Source organism: Solanum lycopersicum, chromosome 1 (genome assembly GCF_036512215.1).
Source record: "Solanum lycopersicum chromosome 1, SLM_r2.1".
In the NCBI taxonomy this organism is placed as follows: domain Eukaryota; kingdom Viridiplantae; phylum Streptophyta; class Magnoliopsida; order Solanales; family Solanaceae; genus Solanum; species Solanum lycopersicum.
In genome coordinates this window covers 94,397,039-94,409,615 of record NC_090800.1, presented here as the reverse complement: position 1 = coordinate 94,409,615, position 12,577 = coordinate 94,397,039, and positions in this window count along the sequence as shown.

Sequence of the window (12,577 nt, the reverse complement as noted above, 5' to 3'; positions counted from 1 at the left end):
ATAACACACTTTATCGTATGTTATATATATTCTGTGAAATGTTATACATGAGCTTCTAGGAAATGCCAAACTGAACTCCTCTCTCAACAAAAGTAGTGTTTTTTTTTCAGGTTAAAATATTTATTATCTGAAAATGAATTGAAGGAGTGAGGCGTCTAAAATTTTAAATTGCACATAAAATAACACATCACTTTGGAGATAAGCCATTTAAATTCGAAAAATCCAATTGACAAAAGTATGAAAAAGATAATTTCCTCGACTTTATTTTGTTGTTTTCAATCACCAATATATTTTGAACACAACGAAATAGTCAGTAGATTTTTCTTTCGTAGAGTAAAGATAATTATTAACTTCAACCACATTAGCTAGGTAATAAGAACAAATAAAGTACTACAGAGCACAACTATTAGTGTGTAAACGTAAATAGAAGCTTGTCCTGTTTGTTGTACATTTAAGTGGCAAGAAAGCATATTATACTTGTCACTAACAATCCATATACTTTATTTGTTCATCTCTAAAAATTAGGATAATCAATTATTCACACATTTTCTTAGCATATGAGCATCAATTTATGTCACGACCCAAATCCTGGCCGGGACTGGCACCCATATTTACCCTTCTATGTGAGCGAACCAACCAATCTAAACCTTAACATTTCAATATAATATCAGCAGAAAATAATGCGGAAGACTTAAACTCGTTTATAAAAAAAACCAAATCAATAACTATTATTCCCCAAAATCTGGAAGTCATCATCACAAGAACATCTATGATCAAATTACTAACTAAAAATGTCTAAGAAGCTAAAAATACATAAGAAGCTAGTCCATGCCGGAAGTTCAAGGCATCAAGACTTGAAGAAGAAGCTCCAGTCCAAGCTAGAAGCATTAGCTCACCCTGAATTTCCGATGTAGTAAGACTGGCTTGAATTACTGTTGAGTCGAAGACGACGGCACGTTTGCTACACTCCAAAAATAACAAAGAAGAAAACATAAAAGTAGGGGTCAGTATAAAGCACGGGTACTGAGTAGATATCATCGGCCAACTCAAAATAGAAAACAGTATATACCAAGTAATATCATAAACTCAACTATGATACTCAACATGTAGCAACAACAAGTACTATAACATTAACAATTTCCGTCAAGTTCACACATGAGGACTCAAGCCTCAATACCATACTCATTTGGGAATTATGTTCATTAGATTGAGTATATTAACATCTTTTAAGATTCATTATCTTTATTTCTCTTGTGTCGGTACGTGACACTCCGCTCCCTTATATTCATTAATCCTCTTGTGTCGGTACGTGACACTCCGATCCCCTACTACTATGTGTCGAAACGTGATACTCCGATCCCCTAAATTCTACGTGTCGGTTCGTGACACCCGATCTCCTAAATCTACGTGTCGGTTCGTGACACCCGATCCCCTAATTCTACGTGTCGGTTCGTGACACCCGGTCCCCTAATTCTACGTGTCGGTTCGTAACACCCGATCCCCTAATCTCATTCTATCAATTCATCAAGCCTTCTCCCTTACCAAGGCATCATCAATCTCATTACTTTAGTTCATCAAGCCTTATCCCTTACAAAGGCATCATCATTAAAAAGAGATTAGGTTTTTATCAAGATTTGGGATTCGATAGCTTCATCATGCTTAATATAATCACAATTATATAATCACGTTCATGCAAGCATACAATTAAGCACATAGCAGGGTTTACAATACTATCAATACATATCATTCGCTATTAAGAGTTTACTACGAATAGTATGAAAACCATAACCTACCTTCACCGAAGAATTGCGATCAACAAGCTATCTTCTCAAAATCCTTGCTATCCTCTTCGTTTCTCTCTCTCTACTCGTTCTCTTTCTTTTTCTGTCTCTCTTTGTTCTTTCTATTTTTCTTATTCAAACCCTCTTTCTTTTACCCTAATTAACATATAATCAAGTGTAAAAGATGGCAATAATAACCCACTAATTAACTTAAGGTTACCTCTTTTAACCCCCAAGTAATTAGACTTATTAACATTAACCCCCTAACTTTATAATTTAAGCAGGAATAGTCAAAAACGTCCCTTAAAACGTATAAAGAAATCCGACCCGGACTGGGATTGCGCAACCTGTGATGGGCCGTCGTGCCTGCGACGGTCCGTCCTGCAGGTCGTCGCAAAGTTCAGAGACCCAAATTTCCACCAAGGGTCTGTGACGGTCCGTCCTGCCATTTCGTTACGAAGTTCAGAGAGTCGATTTCAGCACCCAATTTTTAGATTTTCTAAGTGTTTTGAAACGAGACCCTGTGACGGTCCGTCGTGCCCATGACGGTCCGTCGCCTCAGCCTGTTTTTCCAGAAATAAAATCTGCTGCTCAAAACGACTAAACAGGTCGTTACAATAGATACCAATTTACCCATCGTTCGTCCCCGAACGATCACCAGAAGGAAAACAAGGGCGAAAAGGAGTACCTGAATCTGTAAACAGATGTGGGTATCTTTCTCGCATATCTGCCTCCTTCTCCCAAGTGGCTTCTTCAACGGGTCGATTCTTCCATTGAACTTTGATGGATGCAATCTCCCTTGATCTCAACTTGCGAATTTCTCTATCTAGAATGGCAACAGGCTCATCCTCATAAGTCAAATTTTCATCAAGCAAGACTGAATCCCAACGAATAATATAGTTTCCATCCCCATGGTATCTTTTCAACATCGACACATGGAATACCGGATGTACTCCGGACAGCCCTGGAGGCAAGGCTAACTTATAAGTCACCTCCCCTACTCGCTTAAGTACTTCAAATGGACCAATATACCTTGGGCTTAGTTTACCTCTTTTACCAAACCGCATCACCCCTTTCATTGGTGAAACTTTCAACAAGACTTGTTCACCCTCCATGAACTCTAAGTCTCTAACCTTTTGATCTGCATATTTCTTTTGTCTACTTTGCGCCGCTAGAAGTTTTTCTTGAATAGACTTCACTTTCTCTATCGAATCCCTCAAAAGGTCAGTACCCCAAGGTCTAACCTCGAATGCATCAAACCAACCAATGGGAGACCTACATCTCCTCCCATACAATGCTTCAAATGGGGTCATATCAATACTTGAGTGATAGCTATTATTGTATGAAAACTCCGCTAAGGGTAAAAAGCTATCCCAATGGCCACCAAACTCTATCACACATGCACGAAGCATATCCTCCAACACTTGAATCGTTCGCTCAGACTGACCATCGGTCTGAGGATGGAACGCAGTACTAAGGTCCAACCTAGTACCCAATTGTATGCAATGTTTTCCAAAACTTAGAAGTAAACTGCGTACCTCTATCTGATATGATGGATAGTGGAACCCCATGCAATCGAACGATTTCTGAGATATAGATCTTGGCTAACTTCTCGGCATTGTAAGTCACCTTAACCGGAACGAAATGAGCAGACTTAGTTAACCTATCAACAATCACCCAAATGGAGTCATACTTACCCATCGTCTTTGGAAGACCAACCACGAAGTCCATTGCGATTCTATCCCATTTCCATTCCGGAATGGGCATCCTCTGAAGTGTTCCTCCGGGCCTTTGGTGTTCATACTTTACTTGTTGACAGTTTGGACATTTGGCAATAAAATCTACAATATCACGCTTCATTCTACTCCACCAAAAGTGTTGCTTTAGGTCACGGTACATCTTGGTTGCACCCGGATGTATTGAATACCTTGAACTATGAGCCTTTGTCAGAATGGAGTTGATCAAATCATCGACGCGGGGTACACATACCCTTCCCTTAATCCTCAAAACACCTTCCTCATCGATCGTCGCTTCTTTAGCCTCTCCTCGCAACACTTTATCTCGGATCCGGATCAATTTTTCATCATTAAACTGCTTTCCCTTAATCTTGTCAAGGAAGGAAGATCTTGCCTCCACACAAGCTAAAAGTCCTCCCTTCTCATTTACTTCTAATCTCATAAGGTCGTTAGCCAGAATCTGAACTTCTCTAGCCAATGGGCGTCTAGAAGCTTGCAAGTGAGCTAGACTTCCCATGCTTCCCGCCTTTCTACTTAAAGCATCCGCTACAACATTCGCCTTCCCCGGATGATACAAAATAGTGATGTCGTAGTTCTTCAGTAGTTCCATCCATCTCCTCTGTCTCAAGTTCAAATCTTTCTGAGTAAAGACATACTGTAGGCTACGATGATCCGTGTAGACCTCACACTTAACCCCATATAAATAGTGTCTCCATTGCTTTAATGCAAACAATACCGCAGCCAATTCCAAATCATGAGTTGGATAGTTACGTTAATGCACCTTTAATTGTCTTGAAGCATAAACAATTACACTCTTCTCTTGCATTAGCACTGCACCCAACCCAGAATAGGATGCATCACAATAAACAATGAAATTCTTACCTTCCACTGGCAAGGTGAGAATTGGTGCAGTAGTCAACAGAGTCTTGAGCTTCTGAAAGCTTTCTTCACACTCGTCCGACCATACAAATGGAACATTCTGCTTAGTCAAGTTCGTCAATTGGGAAGCAATAGAAGAGAATCCTTTGACAAATCAGCGGTAGTAGCTAGCTAACCCAACAAAGCTCCTTATTTCTGACACATTAGTGGGTCTTACCCAATTCTTCACTGTCTCAATCTTAGAAGGATCCACCATCACTCCTTCCTTAGAAACCACGTGCCCCAAGAAGGACACTGCATCTAGCCAAAACTCACACTTAGAGAACTTGGCATAAAGCTTTTTCTCCCTCAACATTTCCAATACCATTCTCAAATGCTCTTCATGTTCCTTCTTGCTCTTTGAGTATACCAATATATCATCAATAAATACAATCACGAAGAGGTCCAAATATGGCTTAAAAATCCCGTTTATCAACCTCATGAATGCAGCAGGGGCATTCGTAAGACCAAAAGACATCACCACAAATTCGTAATGCCCATACCTTGTTCGAAAAGCAGTCTTTGGCACATCCGTTGCCCGTATTTTCAATTGATGATAACCAGATCTCAAGTCAATCTTAGAGAAGACACAAGCACCTTGTAATTGATTGAACAAGTCATCAATGCGAGGAAAAGGATACTTGTTCTTAATAGTTACCTTATTCAGTTGTCTGTAGTCTATGCACATCCGAAAACTCCCATCCTTCTTCTTCACAAACAAAACCGGAGCACCCCAAGGAGATGCACTTGGTCTGATGAAGCCTTTGTTCAACAACTCTTGAAGTTGGGCCTTTAACTCTCTCAACTCCGCGGGAGCCATTCTATAAGGGGGTATAGAAATGGGGCGAGTGCCCGGTTCAAGATCAATGCAGAAGTCAATATCCCTATCTGGTGGCATACCAGGAAGATCTGCAGGGAACACATCCAAAAACTCGCGGACTACCGAAACCGACTCAATCGAAGGTACTTGGGTAGTGTCATCCTTGAGATGGGCCAAGAAAGCTAAACACCCTTTACTAACCATTTTCTTAGCACGAAGAAAGGAGATGATACGCACCGGATTGGAAGTGTAGTCACCCTCCCACACTAACGGGTCTGTCCTAGGCTTGGCTAACGTCACCATTTTAGCATTACAATCCAAGATCGCAAAATTCGGAGAAAGCCAAGTCATACGCAGAATTACATCAAAGTCAACCATTTCTAAGATAACCAAATCTACATAAGTGTTACTCCCTACAAAAGTCACCAAACAAGACCTATACACTTTTTCAACTATCACAGACTCACCCATCGGGGTAGAAACACGAATAGGCATGTCAAGTAATTCACAATGTAAATTAAGACCATTAGCAAATGAGGAAGATACATAAGAAAATGTGGATCCGGGATCAAACAATACAGAAGCCATGCAATCACAAACCAAAAGATTACCTGTGATGACAGCATCAGATGTCTCCACCTCAGATCTCCCAGGGAAATCATAACAATGGGCCCTTTCATTTGTTTGTCCGTTGCCCTTACCATGTTGTGGTGTAGTGGATCTAGTTTTCCCATCACCTCTGCCGTTTTGGTGACCACCATTACCTCGACCACCACGTCCTCCAGAATAACGGCCTCTACCATGACCACCTCTACCTCTAGCTATTGGGGGTCTATAACTCTGTTTAGGACAATTCCTCCTAATATGCCCAGTCTCCCCACATCCATAACACTCTCTAGAGTCAAGCATAGGTCTCTCAGAAAAGTGTTGGCCGGTCTGAGGTGGACCCCCACTACAGTCTGTAGTGAAGACTGAATTGGTCGAACTGAGTAACCTCCGGAACCCTGTCCTCTAAAGTAAGAACCATTAAACTCACCTCCCTTTCGAAACCTCTTTGATGTCGATGCCATGGTGAATTCATCTGGCTTCACTCCTTCCACCTCTACCACGAAATCTACCACTTCTTGGAAGGATTTTGCCGTAGCCGCTACCTGTAAGGCTGAAATCCGCAGCTCTGACCTCAACCCCTTCACAAAACGACGAATCCGCTCTTGTGGACTGAAACAAAGTTGGGTGGCATATCTGGATAGTGCATGAAACTTAGCCTCATATGCATTGACCAACATCCTACCTTTCTCTAGGCTCAAGAACTCATCCCTTTTCCTATCCCTCAAAGTTCGGGGGATATACTTCTCCATAAACAAGCTAGAGAATGAGGCCCAAGTCATAGGTGATGCCTCTGTTGGTTGACACTCAACATGTGACCGCCACCACATTTTGGCATTCCCTTGAAACTGATAACTCACGAACTCAACACCAAACCGTTCTACTATACCCATCTTGTGTAGTAGCTCATGACAGTCAACCAGAAAATCGTAATCATCCTCAGATTCAGCACCCTTAAAGACTAGAGGTTTCAATTTCAAGAACTTACTGAAAAGTTCATGCTGATCACTTGTCATTATAGGCCCTGTAGTCAGACGAGGAAATGTGCCTATTTCCAATGGAACATCCATGCAAGGAGCCATAGTAGCCGCACGTTGTACCTCCGGAGCCTGAGGTGCTGGTGCAGAAAACACTGGAGGTGCCTGACCCTGATCAGATAACCCGCTAAGATAAGCAAGAACCTGATTGATCATCTCTGGGGTAGGTTGGGGTGGCAATTCCTCATTCTGTACTTGTTCAGTTTCCCCTTCCTCACCCTTTCTTACTACTTCTTCAGTCGGTGGAGGAGTCACTTCCCTAGTATCAGATGGGCTAGGTGCTCGTCCTCTTCCTCTAGAGGACGTCCTCCCATGACCTCTCCCAAGGCCTCTTGCCGTTGTTCTTCCTCGAGCTACAACCCCAGTGGCTGGCTCAGACGCACCCTGTCCTGCCGGTGCTGGTGTTGGTGTTGGCGTAGTTGTTGCTCTATTTCTAACCATCTGCGAAAGAGAGTGAAGATGGTCAGATACCAATTTGTATCACCTAGATACCAATTGGATTCAAGTAGTAGCACAAAAGAAAGAATGAAAGAATGGAATTTTCCTAAAGTCTTATAGCCTCTCAAAGAAAAGTAAAGGCGTCCCCCTACCGTTCCTTAAGACTCTACTAGACTCGTTTTTGTGTGATGAGACCAACGAACCTAATGCTCTGATACCAAGTTTGTCACGACCCAAATTCGGGCCGCGACTGGCACCCACATTTACCCTTCTATGTGAGCGAACCAACCAATCTAAACCTTAACATTTCAATATAATATCAGCAGAAAATAATGCGGAAGACTTAAACTCGTTTATAAAAAAAACCAAATCAATAACTATTATTCCCCAAAATTTGGAAGTCATCATCACAAGAACATCTATGATCAAATTACTAACTAAAAATGCCTAAGAAGCTAAAAATACATAAGAAGCTAGTCCATGCCGGAAGTTCAAGGCATCAAGACTTGAAGAAGAAGCTCCAGTCCAAGCTAGAAGCATTAGCTCACCCTGAATTTCCGATGTAGTAAGACTGGCTTGAATTACTGTTGAGTCGAAGACGACGGCACGTTTGCTACACTCCACAAATAACAAAGAAGAAAACATAAAAGTAGGGGTCAGTACAAAGCACGGGTACTGAGTAGATATCATCGGCCAACTCAAAATAGAAAACAGTATATACCAAGTAATATCATAAACTCAACTATGATACTCAACATGTAGCAACAACAAGTACTATATCATTAACAATTTCCGTCAAGTTCACACATGAGGACTCAAGCCTCAATACCATACTCATTTGGGAATTATGTTCATTAGATTGAGTATATTAACATCTTTTAAGATTCATTATCTTTATTTCTCTTGTGTCGGTACGTGACACTCCGCTCCCTTATATTCATTAATCCTCTTGTGTCGGTACGTGACACTCCGATCCCCTACTACTATGTGTCGAAACGTGACACTCCGATCCCCTAAATTCTACGTGTCGGTTCGTGACACCCGATCTCCTAAATCTACGTGTCGGTTCGTGACACCCGATCCCCTAATTCTACGTGTCGGTTCGTGACACCCGGTCCCCTAATTCTACGTGTCGGTTCGTAACACCCGATCCCCTAATCTCATTCTATCAATTCATCAAGCCTTCTCCCTTACCAAGGCATCATCAATCTCATTACTTTAGTTCATCAAGCCTTATCCCTTACAAAGGCATCATCATTAAAAAGAGATTAGGTTTTTATCAAGATTTGGGATTCGATAGCTTCATCATGCTTAATATAATCACAATTATATAATCACGTTCATGCAAGCATACAATTAAGCACATAGCAGGGTTTACAATACTATCAATACATATCATTCGCTATTAAGAGTTTACTACGAATAGTATGAAAACCATAACCTACCTTCACCGAAGAATTGCGATCAACAAGCTATCTTCTCAAAATCCTTGCTATCCTCTTCGTTTCTCTCTCTCTACTCGTTCTCTTTCTTTTTCTGTCTCTCTTTGTTCTTTCTATTTTTCTTATTCAAACCCTCTTTCTTTTACCCTAATTAACATATAATCAAGTGTAAAAGATGGCAATAATAACCCACTAATTAACTTAAGGTTACCTCTTTTAACCCCCAAGTAATTAGACTTATTAACATTAACCCCCTAACTTTATAATTTAAGCAGGAATAGTCAAAAACGTCCCTTAAAACGTATAAAGAAATCCGACCCGGACTGGGATTGCGCAACCTGTGATGGGCCGTCGTGCCTGCGACGGTCCGTCCTGCAGGTCGTCGCAAAGTTCAGAGACCCAAATTTCCACCAAGGGTCTGTGACGGTCCGTCCTGCCATTTCGTTACGAAGTTCAGAGAGTCGATTTCAGCACCCAATTTTTAGATTTTCTAAGTGTTTTGAAACGAGAACCTGCGACGGTCCGTCGTGCCCATGACGGTCCGTCGTGGGGTCCGTCGCCTCAGTCTGTTTTTCCAGAAATAAAATCTGCTGCTCAAAACGACTAAACAGGTCGTTACAATTTATTGTTAGTTATGTCAAATTATTGTGGAATGGAGAAGAAGTCAAATACCATGCCATGCATATAACAAGTTTGGGTGGTTTTACCTAATTTGCATCATTAGTAGATTTATCAAGTGCAAATAACCATGAAAGTAATAATTTATGTGCTTTTGTTGTTCATGATCTTTGCAATTGAGTTGCTAGAACTAATAGAGCTTTCTTTCTTTGCAGGGCAATCATACAATGTTAATTTTTTAGACAAAATTACTAATATTAGAAAGAAAGAAAAAAAACACTGCAATTGCAGTTTGATGAGTAGCTTAGATGGTTGGGCAGCCCAACAATCATTTTGTCATGGACTCAATGAAAAGAGAATGATCACGCAAGTATATCTCAATGAGTAAATAGTAAAGTTAATAGATACAATACCTGCTAATTTCGAAAGATGGTTGTTGAACGACTCTACTGCATATGTAGACCTCAGGCCAACCAATTGCACAAGTTTGTATTTGACACAGATGACATATGACAAATATATTACATAATAGAAGTTCAATATAAGTAGGTCCGTTTCAATTGAGGCTTAGACATAACCTAAGGAATTAGAGAAATATATGTTATTTTAGTGGAATAATTCTTGTCCCAATTAATTTGGAGATGAAGATTTTTACCAGAATAATAAAAGAAAACAAAGGACAACGAACTACAAAAATGTATATGTATAATATCAGTTATATACAATTATATACATATGCAATTCACCTCTCTCCCACTCTCAGCGCTCTTTGCTCGCCTCTCTGTTCCCTCTCTCAATCTCGCTTGCCATTTATAAAAATGTATATGTATAATATCAATTATATACAATTATATACATATGCAATTCACCGCTCTTCCACTCTCTGCCCTCTCTCGCACGCGTCTCTTGATCTCGCTCGCCTCTCTCCTCTCTCTCCCAGTCTCGACTGCCTCTCTCCTCCCTCTCCCAATCTCTTGCCATATATACAATTACATATGTATGATATACAATTATCTAACCAGAATACATATACAATTTACCTTTCCCCCTCTCTCGCCTCTCTCCTCTCTCTCCCAGTCTCGCTCGCCGCTCTTCTCCATATAACATGTAGTTACAAATTGTAATTATCAAGTCATAGCTATATGTGAAAGTTTCCCATTAAATATAGATACAATTAATAATTTTATATTATGATTTTATTTGCACAAAAATCAACAATGCAGATAAAATAATTTTATATTAAACGACTATCAAAGAAAATAATATGAATTATATCTGGTGTATGTTTTAGAAAGAATTTGTTTTATGAAATAAGAAAATATAAATCAAATAATAATAATAATATAATAATCAAGAAAAGAGAAAAATATTTCTTTTTAATACATTCCTAATTCTTATTCACTTTTTCCTTTTGTAGTTGTCCTTAATTACTTCCCGTAGCTCATGGTCGTGGGTCAAGAGCCAACTTAGGAGCTACAGACCATGAACCTACGGACATGCAGGACTGTCAGTAGGTCGTTCTAAGGCAAAATGTTATAATGTAGGTGTCTTAAACTAGGCTTCGTTTCAATTCGCAGTTTTCAATAACTTTTTTAAAATATTAAATTTTTATTTTATCTACTTTATAATTAATAGGAATTAAATAATAAACTACTACGTCAATAATTTTTTTCTTAACTTAATTGATTAGAGACACAAGGAACATAAATTTTGATGAGCTGGATTGGAGTATTGTCGGGTATACCTTACTGCACACGCGTTTTGTTGGTTTTGTGTCTATCCGATTTTTTCGTACATTTTACTACAATGCTTAATAAACAATTTTCCGATGCGGAGTATGTTATTAACAAGACTTAAGTCATATGGAGCCCCTTTAAGTTGTCTGAATATTTCATTTAAACGTCTCAACTTATGTTTGTGCCTATTGGACAATATATTTGTTCAAAAATTATTTTTATTAGACACAAAATATTGACATGTCAAAAAACGTGTGCTACACTCTCTAAAAGGGCATAAAACTATTGAAATTATTACTTTTTTTTTTCTAACTTATATACTAAAACTAATGAAAAGGGATAAAAAGAATTTAACTTTTTTTTTGAAAATGTACTCTTTTTTTCCCCGCCCAAAATTGCACCCCTGCACTATTTATATTGACCATCTCCATAATTTTTCGTACACAAGTGCACAACCCACCCCACACCCTCCTGCTCACTCTCTGTCTCTCACCCTCTCCGGTTCTTCTTCTTCTTCTAATTTTTTTGTTGTAGATGTTATATCTTCAATATTTAGGCAAAAATCGATTCATTCCGATGGTAATAATATGAATTGGTTTTATCAGGCAAAAGTTTATTATTATCTATTATAATTGTGATAAATGATTACTAATGAAAAAAAGACAGAGGTAACAAGTAGAAATTTTGATGCTATTAAAGTGAAAGATATTGGATATTTCGCCATTGTTGATCCGTTTATTATATAAAGGAGAAAAGAGTGATTGATCTAATGGGGTAGAAAGAAAAGAATTTGAGTTGATTGGCAACAATGTAACTATTAAAGTTTTTTTTTTTTTTTAAAAAAATTAGTCTAAATAATTTACCATTTTTAATTTATGATGAAGAAGAAGAAGTAAAAAAGACCACGCTGAGGGGCCTAAAATTTGATGGGTACCGTCAACCCTGAAGGTTTGGGTGGGTGGATTTTTTCGGGATACAAAATTTTATTTTACTTTTATCATTAAAATATATTTTAAAACAGGGACGGATTCACATGGTGTTCGCCGGATATTCGAGCACCCATTAACTTCGTTACGAAATATATATATCTATGTAGAAATCGATAGGTATTTGTATAAAATTAACATAGAGCACCCAACGAATAAATCATATAGTTGGCCCAGTGATTCTAGGATGAGTACTTAAGACTCTTTTAGTGTTGTTGTACTAAGGTTCAAATCTCATTGTATATTACTTAAGCGAGGAAAGGCTCAAAATAATTCATCACCTTTGGTTTAAGACTCAAAAGTGATCTTTAAGTTTTCACATGGAGCACTACGATTTCTATTAAACAAAATAAATTATGATTAAACATTTTATACGTAGATTATGAATAAAATTAATGCTAAAAATAAATAAAATTTTGGAAAAAAAAATATACTAATTTTTTTTTTTAAAAACTATTA